This window comes from Phascolarctos cinereus, unplaced genomic scaffold, assembly GCF_003287225.1.
Source record: "Phascolarctos cinereus isolate Bilbo 61053 unplaced genomic scaffold, phaCin_HiC Scaffold_8;HRSCAF=390, whole genome shotgun sequence".
Lineage (NCBI taxonomy): Eukaryota > Metazoa > Chordata > Mammalia > Diprotodontia > Phascolarctidae > Phascolarctos > Phascolarctos cinereus.
The window spans coordinates 61,073,948-61,091,198 of NW_027556291.1; the positions used below are offsets into that span (position 1 = coordinate 61,073,948).

Here is a 17,251-nt window from a genome sequence, read left to right on the forward strand (position 1 = left end):
AGCTTTTCAATTTTATGTTATTAGGATGGTCCATTTTATCTTTTATGATGATCTCTAACCAGTGTTAAGCATTTTCCACCTGTTCTGAGATCTGAAAGGTAATTTCTTTCTTACTCCTCTAATTTATTTATGGCGTGACCACTCATGTCTAGGTCATATATCCTATTCATGTCTAGGCCATATATCCATGTGGAGCTTACCTTGGTATGTGGTATGAGGCGTTGCTCTAAACCTAATTTCTGCCAAATTGCCATTCAGTTTTTCCAGCAGTTTTTGTTGAAAGGGACTCTCCTTATCCCAGTAGTTGGTGTCCTTAAGTATACTGAACACTTGCTACTATTTTCAGTTGTTTCTGGGTCTTGTTTATCTAATTTGTTCTACTGATCAACCTTTTTTGATCAATACCAAATAGTTTTTATGATTACTGTTATTGTTGGAGATGTAGTACTGATAGGCTCCCTTTATTCCTTGTTTTTTTCTGCTATTATTTTCCTTAAGATTCTTAACCTTTTTTCTCCCTCCAGATGAATTTTTATGTTTTGTCTAGTTCTGTAAAGTAACCCTATGGTACTTTGGCATGGCACTAAATCTATAAATTAATTTTAGGTAGTGTTGTCATTTTGATTGTATTAGCATGGCCCACACATGAGCAATTAATATCTCTGTGGTTATTTCAGTCTTGTTTTATTTCTGTGCTGTGTCTTGCTAAGAGGACTCCCCAGTGTTTTATATATTTTGTAGTTCTTTTGAATTGAATTTCTTTTTCTATCTCTTCCTGCTGGGTTTTGATAGTAATACAAAGGTAGCTAAGTGGTGTGGTGGATAGAGTGCTGGACTTGGAATCTGGAAGACCTGGGTTTGAAATCCTGCCTCAGACGCTTACTTAGCTGTATGACACTGGGCAAGTCACTTCAACTTTCTCAGCCTCAGTTTCCTCATTTGTAAAATGAGGATAACTGTAGCCTCCTATGATTGTGAGGATCAAGTTGAGATTGCTATATAAATGCTAACCTTATTAAAGCACTATTTAAATGCTAGCTGTTACTATATAAAGAAAGGCCCATATTTTTATGGGCTCATTTTTTGTATTGGTACTTATTTTAACAAGAATAACATGAGACACGATGTCATGCTTCAAAAAAAAATGTAGGTAACCTATATCTACAACATTTCCTCAAAACTACCAATTTAGTAACCCTGTCAAAAAAGGAAATGGCATGACCTGCTTCTGATGAAGTCAGGCTGGCTCTTGGTAATCATCATTTCCTTTTCTAGATGTTCACTAGCCTTCCCTTTAATAATACGTTGGAGAATTTTACCCAGAATTGAAGGTCCAAGTCATTGACTTGGTAGTTTGCAGACTCTGTTCTCTTCCTTTTTTTTTTTTTTTTGGACAATCAGCTCTGTTTCAAACCCATGGATCCTCTCCCATTCTCTGAGTACTCTACCAGATCACTTGATTAAAAACTTAGAGATAAAATTAGTTATAAAAGAGACTTGCATTGATTTTTTTAAAGTTAGTTTTGTTTGCTTATTGGACCAGAATTATGATTCCACTGGCATTGGGAACTCCCAAGAAGCAAACTCCCTTTACCAATGCAAATTTGCACCTGCGTACTTCATAGTCTTAGAAGGTAACCTGAGATGCATTGCAGTTAAATGACTTGCCCAGGGTCACACAGCCAAGTATGTCAGGGGCAAGTCTTCAACTCGGGTCTTCCTTACTCTGAGGCTAGCTCTCTGGATCTACTCACTATAATAAGCTGCCTCTTGCTTTTATTACCTTTTAAAAAAATTATTATTGCCTTATAGTATTTAGGCAATTGGGGTTAAGTGACTTGCCCAGGGTCACACAGCTAGTAAGTGTGAAGTGTTTGGTCTGAGATCAGATTTGAACTCAGATCCTCCTGACTTCAGGGCCGGTGCTCTATCCACTGCGCCACCTAGCTGCTCCTTTATTGCCTTATTTTAAAGTGGAATACAAGCATGTGTATTTTAGGGGGAGATGCCTAAAAGTTTTTTAAGCTGTAAATTGAGTATTTGGCCTTAGGGTCAGCCAGGTTAGCTCACTTACAAATTCAACAGTTTTGACTGAAGGCTCTGAATATGCACAGTGAGTAAGTACTTGGCACTTAGAGGCATTTAATAAATACTTGTTGACTGAGTGAATGGATCTATTTGGTTTCAAGGGGATAATGTTGGTAGGAGGAATGTCTTCCCCCTTATAGATTCTTCCTGCTTCCTGGGACCCTGTGGTTTACTCAAAGGCTTAGGATGCAAAGCCAAGAGCATCCTGGCCCAGGGGCAACAGTCTCTTGTTCTTTGGGCTTTTCAGCAGCCTGCTGAGTATGATTGATGGCTTTGAGGGCTAGGTATGGAGAAGAGGACTGGTCCTGAGGCAATCTGATTCAGTGATGGAGAAGCAAAGCCAGTGTGTGATCTGGCCTTTCAGGTAGGGAACTGATGGTAGCCTGGGTCATTGCCCTACTGGGCAGTCTCTTGCTGTGGGAGATGATATGCTGGATTCCCCCCCACACACACACACAAAGCAGGCATGTGATGCTATAGAGGTAATAATTGCTATTAGCTAGCACTTCTGTATTGCAAGAGGCTGCTAGGTAAAGCCACTGATAGATCGCCCATCCTGGAGTCAAGAAGACCTGAGTTCAAATCTGGTCTCAGACACTCACTGGCTGAGTGTCACTTCACCTGTTTGCCTCCATTTCCTCATCTGAAAAATGAGCTGGAGAAGGAGATGACAAACCAGTCCGGTATCTTTGCCAAGAAAACCCTAACATGGGGTCATGTAGAACCGGACAAAACTGAAACGACTGAACAACAAGTATATTGCAAAGGGCTTTGTATAGATAACCTCATTTGATCTTCACAACAAGGTTGTAACTGGGGCTGAGCAGTTCAGTGACTTGCCCAGGGTCATACAGCTTAAGAAGTGACCGAAGCCACATTTGAACTCAGGTCTTGTTGACGTCCAAGCCCCCTAATTGGGGGGGGGGGGCTCCTTACAAAAGGCCCCTTGACCAAACTAACCTAACAACATGATGTAGTGTAAATAGCATCAGATTTGGAGTCCAAGGACCAGAATTTGAATCCCACCTCTGCCATTTACTACTTCCCTGGACAGCAGTTTCCTCCTCTGTGAAATTAGGGAGTTGGATTTGATGGCCTTTGAAAGCCCTTCTAGCTAGCTGTGACCCTATAGGGGACCTTGGACAAGTCATCTCCCTCAGCCTCAGTTTCCTACTCTGAAAAATGCAGGGGTTGGGCTAGATTAGTCTCTGAGGTCCTTTTTACCTCTAGCTGCATATCCCTACAGTCCATGGGCTGAAGAAACTGGGATTTTGAATCAGTGCCCCAATGTGTTTTTCGTCTTCCCTTACCTGTTGAGTTCTTTTGTTTGGGGTGTGTGTTTCCCAGCGGTTTCCACTGATTCCTTAGAAACAGACCAAGCAGACAAAGAACAGTAGTTTTCTAGGGGGAGGGAGGGGGAAGAAGATCCAAAAGGTGGTTTAATTGAAGCCCAGGGTGTTCTGTTTGTTGGAAGCATTATTGTTTTTCTTTTAGGCCTAACATCAAAATGACCCAGGGTAGCCATTTTGCATTTAGATTTCACAAGCCATTATATCAGAAGATTGGCATTTTTTTTTTGCCTTTAAATGTGTAATATTCAAGTGTGTTTTTGAATTGTGTTCAGAAGTTATATCTTGAGGCTAGGATTTTTCCCAGAAAAACACTTTCTGCTTTTATCATGAAAGTGAATGGAAAAAATAGTATTTGTTCTGCAGAAATCTGTTTTCTAGAAAATGGTTCCAGGACCCGTCTGTACCATTACCAAAGCCTAGCACTGGACTGGATTGAGAACTTGGGGATTGTCCTTCTCAGTAACTGAAGACTCGTGTCCTGGCCAGATCTCTTCAGATGTTTTTTGGTAGCAGGTTGTGTGGGTCTAGGCAGTCTGAAAGTTGAGGCAGGGCTGGGGAAATGAGCTCCCTCCCCCCCGCCCCGCAAATTTGGCCTCCACGTGTTCTTGGAAGGAAATAGGATTTAAGCTAAGGTGGCTGCAGTCCTCTCTGAGAAACACTGAGAGAGCACACCAACTTCAGCATCCATTTTTTAAAATAGCATTGATTGATATATTTTGTTTGTATATCACCCAACATAACCTCCCTCTTTTCCTTATAACCAAAAAGATGGAAACTGACAGTATCTGCCAGTATTCTACACCCATAGTCCTCCACCTCTGCAAAGTGGAATAGGGCAGAGGTACATTTTCTCTTCTCTTCCTTGGGGTCAAATTTCTTGGTAATTATTAAATAACATCCAATTCAGGTTTTTGTTGTTGCTATTGTGGTTTCCATTTATATGGTTATACTCATTGTTCATTTGTTCTGTTTCACAGAATCACAAAATTTCAGAGTTGGAAGAATTTCAGAATCTCGTCTATCTAGTCCAACCCATACCAGAAGAGAATCCCCACTATCTGTAAGTTTCTTTTTTGTTGTTGATCATTCCATTTCTAGTGTTGTAATTATTGTATATTGTTTTCCTGGCTCTGCATCAATTCATGAAAGTCTTCCCAAACTTCTCTGAATTCTTCTTTTTCATAATTTCCTATGGTGCAATAATATTTCATCACATTCTAATGCCATAATTTTTTCCATCATTCCCCAACTGATGGGGTACTCCCTTAGTTTCCAGTTCTTTGCTGTCACAAATGACTGGAAACCAGTGGGTAGAAGTAGGTTTGTGATAGTTGTTTGTGTGTCTGGAAATGTGTTTTCGCACTGGCCTGTGCTGTAAGTTGCCTGAGGCCTTGGCCATGGAGAATTCTGAAGAGTGAGGCAGTGATGATGTTGTGTCAAGAGGTTAGCGATTGCTATGCCTGAACAAAATATCTGAGCCTCTCCTTAATTATTCTCCCAGGTATGCCTGTGTCAGAGGCTCCAGAATGTCTTGTACTGTGTGGTAAAGAAAGCCTCCTGTTGGAGACGGGGCCTTTGCCAGCCTGTCTGGAGTGTTTCCTAAGCCAGATTGTCTTCTACAGGGAGGTGTTGGCTTTTGTGTGTCCCCCTTTTCTGTGAAGGGGGCACAGCATGTATTAGCAAAAGATGCCAGGCAAAGCTGGTACACCAAGTGTTTCTGTAGCCCAAGTGTACTAGACATTTAATATGTATTTATTGAATTTAATGGAATTAACTGAAGGATGCCCAAGAAGTAAACTCAAGAGAGGTATTGCAGAGAAGTAGGACTTGGGGCACCTTTCAGGTATCCCCTCCAATCTAATGGGTGCACAGTGGAGCTATAGAATTGCGTTAGTTTACATTTTTTCTAATTACTAGTGAGCTGGAACATTTTTTTTCCCCTAGGGATATAGATTGCTTGGATTTCTTCCTTAAGAGCTATCTGTTTATATTCTTTAACCATGTATAAATTGAGGAATGGCTCTTATTACAAATTTGAATCCATATATATCTTGGCTTTTATCAGACAAATTTGATGCAAGGATTTCCCCCCCTCTAGTTTTTAACTATTTCTTTCTAATATTAATTGCATTGATTTGGAGCTGCATAAGATCTTTTTAATTTCATACAATCAAAATGATCCATTTTATTTTATGTGATCCTATCCACCCCTTGTGTGGGGCCATAAACTCCTCCTCTATCTACAGGGGTGAAAGATGATTTCTTCCTTGCACCTCAGATTTACAATCTTATATATTTAGATCACATATTCACTTGGAGTTTATTTTGGTGTGTGGTGTAAGGTGTTTGTCTAAACTTCGTTTCTGCCAGACTGATGTCCATTTTTATTAGCGATTTTTGTCAGCTAGTGAGTCCTTAACCCAATAGCTGGAGTCTTTTGGTATATTGAACACTAGGCTACCAGGTTACTTTGCTTAGGCATGTTGTACACCTAATCCCTGATGAACTTCTTCCTTTTTTAAATCAGTGCCAAATCGTTTTGATAATTATTACTTTGTAGAATAATTTGAGATCTAGTACTGCTAACCAACCCCTTGCTTTTATAAACATGGACATTTAGGCTCAGAGCTGGTAAAAGATTTGTCCAAGGTCACGTAGTCTGTGGCTAAGCCAGGATGAAGGTCTCTCAAGGCCCATTCCACCATTTTTCCTCCTTCTCAGAAAAGGCTTGTTCATCCCACTCTGACTCAATTCCAATCAACTGGCAGGTGGACTATTTGTAAATGTCCATTCCCCTTCTTGGCCTAATGTTGATTTCTTCCACTGGGGCCTCATTTGCATAAATAAATGGATACTGACATCCGTCATCCTTGCTATCTCAAGCCAATACATGGAATGGGAAGAGGCACCCTTCTGGGCAAAGACAGTGGATCTCCTAGACTGCAGTGACAGTGTGAAATTGGGGCCAATTTGCATAGGCTTATCAGGTTAATTACTGCCAGGAACTTGAAAATCCTTAAATTATTATGCAATTGGAATGTTCAGAGTCTCTTGCTATGAAACTTGGCATGTAAGTTACCATGAATACCGTTAATCTGTTCACTCGTAGGTTAATTTGCAGCTTGGCAAATCCCATGTGGGCCCCCTAGCAAGAGAGTGGGCAGCAGCTACGTGGCGGTAGCATGTGGACATACATGAGGGGGGCAGGGCTTGGCATGCCCGCCTACACGTTAGCCTTGCAAGGGGTCCTGGGATTTTAATTTCGTCTCCTGGAAGATCCTGAGCCCTAGGGTGGAGATTAATAGAACTGGAGGGAGGGCCAGTGAGCCAATAATTTTCTGGCATAGCTCCAGCCCAGGGCAGGAAGTGCTTGCTCTCCTGAGATACAGGAGTTGCTTAGGAATCATCTACAGGCTTTTCTGACAACCTCACTTGGCCTTGGAATGACAATTAAATGACATCATGGAGAGAGCTTGGGACTTGAAGTCAGGAAGACTTAAGTTTCAATCTTGCCTCCTGTGCTCACTAACTGTGTGACCCTAGGCAAGTCACTTGACTACTCTGCCTCAATTTTCTCATCTGAAAAGTGTGGATAATAAAACCTACCTCACATTGTTGTTGAAAGGATAGAATGTGATGATTCTGTGTAAAATGCTTTGCAAACCTGAAAGGGGGGACCTCAGCCTGGGAAAGACCTAATGGGAAAGGGCTTGAGCAGAGGCGAGGGAGAGCCCATTTGGATCACTGGAGCCCCTAAAGGAAGATCATGGAATTTCCAGTTTGGAAGGTGCTCAGAGGCCATCTAATCCTGAACACCGTGTACATATCATTATCCAGCCTTTGCTTGGAGACCTCCAGTGTGGGAGGCTCACGGCCTATGAGCAACCTCAGAGGACCTGGGTTCCAATCACACCTGTCACTTATTACTTGTGTTTGACCCTGGGCCAGTTACTTCTCCCTGGGCCTCAGTTTCCTCTTCTGTAAAATGAGAGGGTTGGGCTAGATGGCTTCTGAAGTGGTTCTTTGCATACTCCTGGGCGAGTCACTTCAATTGCCCGGGAGTCAAGTTGCCCAACTGTAAAATGCAGGGATTGGTTTAAATGGTCCTGAGGTCGTAGGTACTAGTGCCCTTTCCCTGGAAAACACTTTGGATTAGGGAATTCTTTTGGGTTAGTAAATCACTTTACATAGATTTTGCATTTAATTTTACATGTGCCTGTTTCTCCCCAATAGAACATAAGCTTCTTGAGAGCAAGTGTTGTAGGCCTAGCAGCCTAGCCCAGTAGGTTGTACAGAGTCAGGATTGAACAGTTCCTTGCTGAATTGAATTGAACTGGACTAGCTTTTGCCTGACCCTGAATAGGAAAATGGGTTGGAAAATGTCAGGATCTTCCATTTGGGATCATAGGATCTCTCTATCAGCAAGCATTTTTTGAGGACATTCTGTGTGCCAGGCACTGTGCTAGGTGCGTGGGGTCATCGATTCCAGCTGGAAGGCCATTTAGATATCATCACACCAGCTCTCTTATTGTATAGACAGAGAAATCTTGATCTTCAAAGAAATTAAATGAGAGCTTTGCCCAACATCATTCAACTTGGGCTGAAGGACTGATTTGAACCCAAGGTTCCCAATCCCAGGATTCTTTCACCCTTGCAGATTCTCCCTGGCACTTCCCATCATCTTTGGAAAACCATTCAACCAGTCAGTAAACATTTATTAGGCACCTATTATATGTCAGGCACTGTGCAGAAATCAGATCCAAACCCAGATGGGCATAAACCCTAAATGTCTGTGAACATTGTAACATGGGGTGAGGTCCTAAAGGGCCAGCAGCTTTGCCCTTTGCAGAGGGAGGGGGCCTCTGAATTTGGCCAGAGGGGGCACTGTTTTAGGAAGCCACAAGTGCTGATGCCAGGCTACAGCCATGTGGACTAGGTGTCAGAAGACATGGGTTCCCACCTCCCATCTGCCACTGTCCTTGGGCAAAGCACCACCCCTCCCACCCCAGTGTAGATAGCTGCCCTGCCTTCTAAGGTGCTTTTGTGGGGAGGAAGCAAGTTCTCGTAGGTTTAGTTCAGAGCATTAGGAAAAAGCATAAAACACTGTACAAATGCAAAGCATTCTTCTTGCTGGGTTAAGGAGGGAGGGAGTGGGTGGTGAGAAAGTAGAGGCAGCAGGAAAGATGTACACACAAAAGGCAAAGTACAAATATTATAAAGCAACATTTTACAAACATCTGCAAGTTAATACACTCAGGGCCCAGGGAATCACAATGTGTCCTGGTTTAGCTTCCTCCCCCTCCTCAAAGATTCGAGCCCTGGAAGAATCCCACCTCCTCCAGCCTCCTTATTTGACATTTGAAATTGATGCCCTTGGAGTTGCAAACAGTGGGGCAGAGAGGCCTGTGCGGACCTAGTCCTAGCAAGGGGAACCCAGGGAAGGAGTACAGATGGCTCATATCTATCTGTGTAGCCCTAGGAGGTAGGACAGGATGGAGATCATTGGCCCCATTTTATAGATGGAGAAGGTGAGATAGTTTGTCCAAGATCACAAGCTAATAAGTGGCAGAACTGAGACTCTACTACTTGGCTTCAAGGAATTTACAGTGAAGACCAAGCCAACCTTAATAAAGACGGAAGCATGGGCAGCGAGGTGGTGCAGTAGATAGAGCACCGGCCCTGAAGTCAAGAGGACCTGAGTTCAAATCCAGCCTCAGACCAAACAGTTGGCACTTACCAGCTGTGTGACCCTGGGCAAGTCACTTAACCCCAATTGCCTAAAAATAAACAAATAAATAAATAAATAAAATAAAGAGGGAAGCAAGCTGGAAGCAGTGTATGCCTGGGTTCACGTTTCAGCTCCTCTACTTACTAGCTGTGTGACTTTAGACAACTCAATCAATCACTTGATCAACAAGCATTTATTAAGTGCCTACTGTGTGCTAGGCACCGTGTTAGGCACTGGGGACATGGATCCTGAGAGTTAAATAATCCCTGCTCAATAGGAACAGACTTTGTCTGAGCTTTGATTTTGTCACTCATCAAAGGGCTTAGACCAGGTGGTCCTGAAGGTGTCTTCCAGCTCTGAAAACCTATGCCCCTAAGGGGAGATGTCATACCTCCCTGATATATAATATCCATGCTTCCATCTTGAGAACTCTTTGGTTCATATGGAGGCAGCTCAGTAATTTGGTCAGGATGTGACATGTAGACTTTTGGCAGAGTTGGAAAGAGCTGAGTGCAAGTGACTCTCTGATCCTCCTGAATGAATCTCTGTCCTTAAGTGTTTCCATTCCATTCTCTCACCTAGGGGCAGCTAGGTGGCACCAGTGGATAGAGTGTCAGGAAGACTCATCTGTGAGTTCAAATCTGGCCTCAGACACTTCCTAGCTGTGTGATCCTGGGCAAGTCACTTCACCTTGTTTGCCTCAGTTTCATCATCTGTAAAATGAGCTGCAGAAGGAAATGGCAAACCGCTTCAGTAATGTCTGCCAAGAAAATCCCAAATGGGGTCACGGAGAGTTAGACATGACTGAAAAATGACTGTAATAACAACTACTGTCTGGGTTGTATTCTCTGCTCACCTCTGCCTCTTGTAATCTTTAGCTTCTTAAAGGCTTAGCTCATGTACCACTCTCTTCTCGAACCCTCACCCTTCCAGGTCTACCCACTAAAGGGTAGCCCTGGTTTGGGTCTTGTCCTTCCCCATCCCTTTTTGACTCCTTCCAGTTCTGAGTTGTGTCCATAATGGTAGGGCGGGGGGGGGGGAGAGAGGATCACTTGGAAATTCTTGAAGGTAGGGCCCCCTGCCCCAGGTTGTGGCTTTTTGGGTCATCGTTGATTCCTGAACCCCAAAGGGGTTCAGGATATCCTTCAAAGGGATATCCTCTTGGATAGAGCAGTTTTTGCTCAGACAATTGGAGGTCACATCTTTTGCTAAGGATTGGGGGTCAGCCTGCTAGAGAGATGCAGTAGCCCATGTTCAAGGTAGGATTTGGGGAGATACCCATTCATCATTAGAACTGCAGAGATAGAGCCTAACATTCAGTACGCTTACCTATGAACCAGGTACTCTGCTAGGGGGGGCCAGGCATACAAAGGCAAAAATAAAATAGCCTGGAAGTCGAATCCTCTGAGATTAGTTCAGCCATCAGTGCCCTGCCAGAATTTCTTCTGAGCTCTGTCTCCAGGGCAAGAGGGAGATGCTCCCAAGTCAGAAAAAATCCCTACCATTTGTTTCGTGACTTTATGCTTTTCAAGGCACCTTTCCATCCATCCTCTCATTTGATCCTCCCAATAGCCCTGGAAGTTGGGCAAGGAGGGGATTACTGTCCCCATTTGAGCAAATGGAGGCTTAGGGAGATTAAGTGACGTACACAGTGGGTTAGTCACAGAGCCAAGGCTAGGTTTCCAGCCAGGGGCTTAATGCACTGGGCAGGGCTGCCTCCCATTTTCTCTAGGGAAGGTCATAGATTTCAAGCTGAAAGAGGTCTTGACAGCCATCTAATCCCACTCCCTCATTTTACAATTGAGGAAACTGAGGCCCGACAAGGGAAAATGACTTGTTCAATCAGAGTCAAACCTAGGATCACAGGTTGAGCCGCAAGGGACCTCAGAGGCCAATAGTCCAACCCCCTGTAAAATGGGATCATTGGACTTAGTAGTAGGGGTTATTATGACCCCATGATCCTGAACAAGTGATCATCCAAGGACAGCTAAGTGGCGCTGTAGCAGATAGCGCACCAGCCCTGGAGTTAGGAGGACCTGAGCTCAAATGTGACCTCAGATACTTATTAGCTGTGTAACCCTGGGCAAGTCACTTAACCCCGATTGCCTCCCAAAAAACTCCCCTGAAAACAAGTGATCATCCATTCATGCTAGACCTATTGAAAGTATCTTCCAAAATAGCTCTAATTTTTTTGGTATCATCATCATCATTTTGTAATTTCATCAGTGCAAGGTACTAATAGTGTAGAAACCTTCTCTACAAATCTGGATCACTATCTTGCCTGCATCTGGTCTTAGAGGTTTGCCTGGGAGTTCTGAAAGGCTGTGCGCCCCCCCCCCAACACACACACACACACACACACACACACACACACACACATACACACACACACACACACACACACACATCTTCACCAGCTCTCACAATTTCCTTATAATGGTTGAAAAGTGCCTCCCTCTAACATCTAGCATACTGTCATACTGTCTCACAGACCAAGTCAGCAATTATCATGTCCATATAACTGAAATAACAGCTCTTGGGGTGTTTTTTTTTGTTGTTGTTGTTTTTAGTGTTTGCAGCTTATAAAGCTCAAGGTCCTTTGTATGCAGGGCTCAGAACAGTCCCATAAGGCAGGAAGTAGGAAGAGCACCCCCATTTTACAGATGAGATAACTGAGGCTTTGAGAAGTGAAGGCCTGGACTCGAGTAGCAGTTGTGTGACTGGAGAGAAGGTGACCAATGTGACATAAAATGTGGAATCCTCATGACTCAGGGAGCAGATGGGCTGGCAGGGAGAATGAAGAGTCTAGGATGATTAAGTTTTTTTTTAATTATTTTTAGGCAATTGGGGTTAAGTGACTTGCCCAGGGTCACACAGCTAGTAAGTGTCAACTGTTTGGTCTGAGGCTGGATTTGAATTCAGGTCCTCCTGACTTCAGGGCCAGTGCTCTATCTACTGCGCCACCTAACTGCCCCCAGGAGCTATGATTTTGAATGGATGGGAAGTCCCAAAGTACCTTGAACCTGGGTCAGCTGTCTAGGGGAGCGCTTGTGTTAGTTGGACACTGCTTCCAAGGTGTTTCATTGAAATTGTCTGACAACATTAGTATGTCACCAGTTCTGTGTTGGGGGTGGGCACAGGGAGGCAGATATTTTATCCCTGCTTAACTCTTGGACTTGGAACTCAAACCCAGGTTCATTGATTTCGTCCAAGACCAGTGTATCCATATTGAAATTTGTACATGTATGTAGCAAGAACTTCCCTCTGTGGGTTGGTGTTTGGGGCTCCTGGGATAGATCCAGGGCCTAACAGATGCCCCCCGAGGCCTTGATGTTGGAGAAAATGGAGAGGCAGAGAGAAAGAGAGAAGAGAGACAGAGACAGAGACAGAGAGACAGAGAGGAGAGAGAGAGAGAGAGAAGCAGTTGCTGCATGTACCTTCTCTCTGCCCTAGCCCCAGCTTTGGGGCTGAGCCAGTCGCCTCCTTCTTTAAGATTCTGGTCACAGCAGATGCTAAATTTTCGAAGACTTAGCATGATCTTTCTCTTCATACACAGACACTGCTGCCGCCGCCGCCGCCACTGCTGGCAGAGCCTTAGGAGAGGGGTCAAGTGCCCATCCCAGGGCCCCAGCTGGAAGAGGGGACAGACAGTAAGTATGCTCCTCTCTTATGCAGCTTGATCTTATGATCAGTTTCTGGGATTTTTGTTTTGTGTTTAGATATGAAAAATTTTGCCTCCCCCCCCCCACCTCCACCTCCTGTGGGACAAGTGGAGAGGGGAAGAGAAAGAGTGGGAATAGAAGGGGACCAGAGCAGCCAGATTGGCTCCATCTTGGCCCACAATCAGTCCCAAGATGACTGGGGTAAAATGTGCTTTGGAATTGCCTCCCTTGGGGGTGGGGTGGGGGGGGTGGAGTGGGAGCTGTGTGTGTGTGGTAGTGGGAAGGATGCTCTCTGTGCTTACAGACTACTGTCTAATTTAGTGAAGGCAGCAACAGAGAGAGGGAGGGAGGGAGGCAGAGAGAGAGAGAGAGAGAGAGAGAAAAGCTGAGCAGAGCTGCCATATCCAGCCTTTAATGAATTGGTCTTCCAGGTAGCCTGGGGGCTATGGAAGAATTAGGCTGCTTTAAGACCTCATAGAAAAGTGACCAGATGCTGGAAGTTTTACCTTAGTCTGACAAGACCATAGGGGTGGGGATGGGGGTGGGGGTGGGTGGGGGGCAGAGGAGGGGCCACCCCCTTCCAGTGCTCTGGACCTCTCTGGTGCTCACTCAGTCCCAGGCATCCTCTGTCTCTGACTATTCCAGCTGTGCTTTTCTTTCCCAAGTCTTGTGCCTTAACCCTCATCTCTGCCTCTGTCTCTGCCTCCCCCCCCCCATCCCTGTCTCTCAACTCATCCCACCCTGCCAGAGGAATGTAGCATCTCCAAGCTCCTGGACTGGAGGGTTCTTTAATTCTGCTATCTAGAGCTCCCCATGGGCTAGGGGATTGGGCTCCTGGGTCCCAGCTCCTCTCTGTGCCAGGAAATGCAGGCAAACACAACCTCAGCACTCAGGAGGCCCAGCTGGGGCTCCTAAGAAATGCCATGTAATGAGAATTTGCATGAATGGGGAAAACATTGGCAGGAAGAATATGCAAACATATGCAGATCACCTTTTCTTCAAGTGTCTCCAATTCAGGTGGCTTCTCCAGATAGCAGTGGGGGCCCTTGGGCTTCTATGTGCTGAGTCATGTGATGCTTACCCTGATACCTTTCCCAGGTGGGGCTAGCCTCCTCATCCTGACAACGTGTCTGCCCCCCCCCCCATATTCATAAGCCACCTGTTGGAGCTGGCTTTGACACAACTGCTAGAATTAGTGTGCAAAGCCCCTCCTTTGCCCTTTTCTGCCTTTTTTTCTCCCTCCTCAAATGCTCATGTGGTCCTGGGCCATCTGGACCTTTATTGAATGTGGTCCCACTCCAAGCCCCAGACCCCTCTTGCTATGGAAAATGAGCAGGACTCTGGATTCCTCCCAAATCCCTGAAGGAAAGGAAAGGCAAGAGATATTTCCTCTCTCTTCCCTGGTCAGCCTGCCTCAGCTAACTCAGGGCCAGAGTGGCATTCCCTGTAGGCTCAGGGGCAGTGGATACAGAACTCAGACAACGGGGAATGAAGAATCACATATCCAGGCTCCAGCGGGTATGATGGGCTTCCAGGGGACCAACTCTTTTAAAGGCCTGCCCCCCAGAGCCATGAGACTATCTGCACTTTGGCTAATGTTGAATTATTTCCTTAGAGTGATCCTAAATCTTTCTTCATGTTGGCCCTGGCTCTGCTATTGCAGGGTCCTAGAAGGCAGGGATAGGCTGTCTTCCTCTCCCTGTGTCTCCCATATTCCCTAGAATTACTGCATATGCTTGATCCTCCCTGACAATATCAATGAAGCTGCCAGAGGCAACCCCCAGAATGCCCCAGATGCACCCCATGTCAGGGTCAAGGTACTCACCAGCCCCCACCACTGTGATTACTTGGACTGCTCAGTCCGAGTTCATAGTTATTTCAAAGCAAAGACATTCAATGCAATAGTATCATAAGAAAAGTAGCAATGAAGTATTTCCCCCTTAAACCTGGGGCACGCTGTCCCACAACTACCGCCTTTATTGGGAAGAGTAGACTCATGCTGTTGTTATTATTGTTCTTTCGCGTCTGACTCTCCATGACCCCATTTGGGGTTTTCTTAGCAAAGATACCAGAGTGGTCTAGCTCATTTGACAGCTGAGGAAACTGAGGCAGACAGGGGTGAAGTGACTCGCCCAGGGTCACACAGCTAATAAGTGTCTGACAGCAGATTTGAACTCAGGAAGATGAGTCTTCCTGACTCCAGGCCCAGCACCCTATCCACTGAGCCATAGGGATTGCCAGGTCACACGCAGAGGGACAACTCACAACCCCTGATACTGAAAGGCTATTGCTATCTTCCGGTGATGTGATTGGATTGTTCCTGCTGGGTCAGTTCCCAGATGGCCTGGAGTGGGTTCATAACCTGTCAGGCATGTGGGTGACGTTTCAGATTCTTTGGGTGTTGGTCCCTACTGTTCTGGTGTGACTGCTGTTTGTGTCAGTCATGGCTCCTCCAGACATAAGGTTGTGGGTCATCTGCTTCCATCTGCCTTTTGTTGGAGTCTTCAGCTTATGTGCTGAAGGCCTCTTAGGCTTAGCAGAGAAAGTAGTGGGTTCTATCTTCTCTTTTAGCTTAGAGCCCAGGAAACCTCATATGTTCAGCCTCAGAGTAGGGCAAAACCTTTGGCTTCTTCCCTGTCTTTAGGAGAATCTGACAGTTCCCAAAGCCTTGGCTATGACAGGCTTTTCATCTTCAAAAGGAGAATCTTGTTTCTGGGAGACAAGCTTTTGGAATACAGAGCAGCCAGTCAGCTCAGTAGTGTCCATAAGCTTTAAGTCTATTTTTTAATGTCTCTTTGCTGATCATCAAGACCAGTGTCTGTGTCCCAAACCTGTGAGCTGATTTAGAGTTAGAAAGTCCTTGGGATTGGCGATTCCTAGTTGACAAATGGTTAAACATGATGAAATCTTGAATCTTCTATACGTTTTTTTTTTAAAGAGGCAGCTAGGTGATGCAGTGGCTGGAGCACTGGGTCTGGAGTCAGGAAGAGCTGAGTTCAAATCTAGCCTCAGACACTTATAGCCATGTAACACTGGGTGAATCACTTAACCTATGTTTGCCTCAGTTTCCTCAACTGTAAAATAGGGATCATAATAGTACGAACTTCTCCGGGTTGTTGTAAGGACAAGTTAAAAAAAAAGTGTTTAGCATGGTACCTGCTACATAGTAGTTGCTATATAAATGTTGCCTTTTTTTTTTCATTTAACTGTGCTTTATAAGTCTGTCTGTTCCTTTCTTATACCTTCATCAAGGATGCCTGCAATGTGTATAAAGATAGGATAAGAGGCATATGGGTCAATAATGATTGATATTTCTTAGTTGCCTTTTCTGGGTCATCCAAAGGCCAGTGATTTATCTCAAGCATTTGATACTTTTCTGGTATCTGAGTGCCCAGACAGATGTGTCTCCTCCAGCCCAGATATCTTCTGTATAGACTTGGGACGGCCCAGTTGCTGTCATTTTTGGTTCTTTAGAGACATTTTTTGCTTTCTCATGCAGCAGCACATCTGAGACCGGAATGGCGAATGTGTTGGCCCATCTCTTTGGAAAACCTTCCAGCCTGTTTCTGCAGACCACTCAGTTTCCTCATCTGCAAAATGGAGATAGCAGTAGCACCTGCCCCTCACAGTTGTTTTGAGGCCAAACTGAGATATTTACAAAGTATTTTGCCAAACTTAAAGCGCTATCAAAATGCTAGCTTAATATTGCAGAATTGGTATGAGACTCATGTGGGGTGAGATGTTTTTAACTGTAAAGTGCCTGAGAATAGGAGGAGGGGCATGGCGATGGAGTGGATAACAAGCCAATCTTGGAGTCGAAAAGGACTGGGGCTGGATTCAAGGCCCACCTCTGACCAATGTACTGGCTGTGTGACCCTGGACAAGTCACTTGACATTGAAAAATGCCCTAGAGACCTCCCGAGACTATATATGTAGAAAAGGTGCTGGCCTGCATTGGTGGAGGAAATTTATATAACAGGAATTTCTTAGACTGATGAAATCACAGGTTTAGATCCATTTTTTATTTATCTGTTTTTATTCCTTTCCTCTCCAATGTGCTCTCCTTTCGCATTCCCCCTTCTGGCCCCCTGTCTCGTCCTGCTGTCTTTCCTTCCTTGCTTTTCTCTGTGCCTCTCCCCTCCCTCAATGGGCCTGGCTCTTTTTGCCTCCCCCATTAATACTCAATGTTGCATGAAGACAAGGGGATAGAGGACATGTAGCACATGACCACCCCTTCCAAATCCTAGAATGATTTCCTCTACCCCTAATAGGAGGCTGGGGTAGGGTCCAACTCCTCTATTGGTCATCTCCAACCCCATGGCAGCAGCCACAGACACACCTTGTGACCTGAGGTGCCGTGAGGCATCTGTCTCCCATCTGTCACAGGCCTCCCATCTGTCCCCATGCCGGAAGCCTGGCAG

General features: G+C 45.0%; 1 protein-coding gene across 1 annotated transcript in view; it reads left to right on the top strand.

Annotated features, from left to right (window-relative positions):
• Nucleotides 1–17,251, top strand: part of FRMPD3 (FERM and PDZ domain containing 3) — a 125,680-nt gene that overhangs the window by 24,028 nt on the left and 84,401 nt on the right. Inside the window, exons 2-3 of the mRNA XM_078147777.1 lie at nucleotides 4,418–4,500; nucleotides 12,725–12,818. The gene's annotated coding sequence lies outside the window, so the exon portion shown is untranslated. The remainder of the gene's footprint in view (nucleotides 1–4,417; nucleotides 4,501–12,724; nucleotides 12,819–17,251) is intronic.